The sequence below is a fragment of the Triticum urartu genome, chromosome 2A (assembly GCF_056163025.1).
Source record: "Triticum urartu cultivar PI428250 chromosome 2A, HENAU_Tu73, whole genome shotgun sequence".
NCBI lineage: Eukaryota > Viridiplantae > Streptophyta > Magnoliopsida > Poales > Poaceae > Triticum > Triticum urartu.
Genome location: NC_141874.1, coordinates 65,561,161 through 65,564,033, shown reverse-complemented (window position 1 = coordinate 65,564,033; position 2,873 = coordinate 65,561,161). Strand labels below are relative to the sequence as shown.

General features: G+C 52.5%; 1 pseudogene; it reads right to left on the bottom strand.

Annotated features, from left to right (window-relative positions):
• Positions 1-692: 692 nt before the first annotated feature.
• Positions 693-1,769, bottom strand: LOC125540975 (uncharacterized; annotated as a pseudogene).
• Positions 1,770-2,873: the final 1,104 nt, after the last annotated feature.

The window sequence follows — 2,873 nt, the reverse complement described above, 5'->3', positions numbered from 1 at the left end:
TTCGATTTAGCTCACTAATGGTACCTGGCCTGACAGTGCTCATACTACTTTTGCTATAATATTTGTATCAAACCATCTGTACCTCTTTTTGTCTTACACATCTTAGTTCACTATGGAATTGACAGGCATACACCTTGCACCAGGAGTGTCCCATCAAGACGAAGATCCACAACCGCTTCTACAGTCGACTTGACTGTTTAATAGGTGACTTGCAGTGCATATGTGTCCATGAGTATATGATAGTAAGTCAATTAAGAACCATAGTAGTTCTGAAATTTGGGGCATTTGCACTTGTCTGTCCGATGGAAACAAGGCTGGAGGTGCTGGAGGTTCTAAAATTTGGGGCATTTGCACTCGCGGCGCCCTGCGCTACCCCCTCTTCCTGACTCCTCAGGATCCTTCTTCATCCGTTCTTTTACACTTGCTTTCTTTTTCAGCGCGGCTGGGGAATTGTACGTATCGCCACATCTGCCCCCTCGTATCAACCTTGAGGCCCACTACTCTGGCGAACCGGCCTCGACATGACGGAGCGGAGCTCCTAGATCGGAGGCGCTGATTTGGGCGGCGTGTTATGTACCATGACTTGTATCATATATACTCTCGGTCAGTTCCAAACATTCTCTATACATTTGTAAAAAAATCGAGATATTTGTAAATTTTGTATTTCAGTTCCACTTATTGTACATGTAAAATCGAACGCTCTGTTCCCTACCTAATTAATCTTGATTTAATATCTAAATCCAGTACGATCTAAGCTCATTAGCTAACTATCATTGCAAAGACAGCAGCAGTCCGGACGGCGATAGGATGATCCTCCTCTTGCTGCGCTCGGAGATGGTCTCCAGCCTCGGCGACCATGGGCAGCCCTTTGCCCCGACCAGCTGCTCGTAGTGCTGCTTCTGCTCCAGCGTGCTGCACAGCTCCGTCGCTGACCTATTCACCCTTCCCGACGCGCGCTAGCCGGCAGCCGTTGACGCTTCTCGATGAACTGCAGCAGGACCCGGATAAGCACCGTGGAGCCGTCATCGCCGCCCTTGACGTACTCGAACGGGCACTGTACGTGGCATGCAAGCTGCCCACGTCTTCCTGCCCCCGGCGCGGCCAACAGCGATCCAAGCGTGGCCGCCTTGCCGCTGCTGTTGCCGCCAGGAGGGTTGGACAGGAGGCGCCGGGGGACCACGAAACAGGTCTGGCCCGGCAGTAGTCGCTCCCCCGGCCATCCGATGGGGACCAGGAGGCCGACGAAGGACCGGGCCGGGCAGACCATGAAGTAGCTCTGGCCAGGCAGAAGTCGCTCCCCCGGCCACGCGATGGGGACCAGGAGGCTGACGAAAGAGTGGGCCGCTCTTGACGTACTCGAACGGGCACTGCCGTGGCCTGCAAGCTGCCCCCGTCTTCCTGCCCCCTGACGCAGCCAACTACTACGCGAGCGTGGCCGCCTTGCCGCTGCTGTTGCCGCCGGGAGGGTTGGAGAGGACGCGCCGAGGGACCACGAAGTAGGTCTGGCCCGACAGTAGTCGCTCCCCCGGCCACGCGATGGGGACCAGGAGGCCGGCGAAGGAGTAGGCCGGGCAGACCACATGGTCTGCCGAGAGCAGCTCGGTCGTCACGTCCGTGGCGTGAATACACTGCCGTTGCCCTCGTTGTTGTCGTTGTTGTCGTTGGTGACCGGTAGCGCCCCTGTCCGCCTGCCCCATTACAGCAGCCTGGCCGTCGCAGGACTTGGCCGCTGCCGACATGCTCACGCATGGGGAGAGGCCGTTGCCCATGGCACAAAAGAACAGAAGCTTCTAGATGGTGGAGGAGACGTTGGATGAGCTAGCTAGGCAGTCAGCTGGAGCATTGTGGCATGTGAATCACTCCGGACCCTCGCAATGATTGGATGACGGGTTGACAACGGAAGTTCCAGCCAGACAATGGACGGCGTAGGACGTACAAACCCGGACTAAAATTTAGGTAGGTCTACTTTTAAATCTCAGCCGTCAATCTTCATGTTTAACATAAAATCGACGGATATAAAAAGATGACGTATGGAGAATTATGAAAGCCTTCGTCTTTTAATATTAGGTATAGATATAGATGAAAGACGTCGGTCAGGGGAGCCTACTCCCTTTCTGCACCACCAACAAACCGCCAGCTGTGAGAATCATATAATCTGTTTATCTGAAATTGCTTCTGTCCCAATATTCTCTGAAAGTGTGATTATTCTCTTGACAGGGCGATGATCCGTTCTGGAACAAGAAACCCCCGCAAGACAAACCGGTGAAGCCAACCGGTCAAAAAACCAAAGTTGTGAAAAAACCTGCCAACCGGAAGAGGACCACTGCATCCTCCGATCCACCAGCTGATGGTGATGTGGGTAACCCGGATTTAGAGGTAGAACTTGACTCACTTGGTTTATTTTTCATACGCCTTATTGATGATGATTATTGTCAGGACGACGCTGAAGTCAGTCACGCTGATGCTGTAGAGGTAATCGTTCTTTCCTCCGATTCAAACCCTTTGCCATCACTAAAAACCCGTCGAGCAAACCGGAAAGTTAAATTTTCTCATCCTCTTGCTTACTTGGATCCGAACTTTCTTGTGAAGACACAACAGCACGAGGCTCGCCGCACAACCCGGCATAGCGGCCAGGTAGTTACCTCCGCCGGTTTACCGAACAGTTCGGTTCGGAAACGCCGTTCAGAGGTCTCTTATTCCCTTGACACTTCACGCCCCAAAGCGGGTTGTTTTCATCAACCTCTTATTCCATCTGATTCAAATTATCAGGGTACTTCCCACTCATCATCTGGTGAATCGTCTGCCACAAAGCTTCCACCGCTTAAAACAGTGCTTGGGTGAGCCATATTCTTACTTATATCCTTGATATGTTA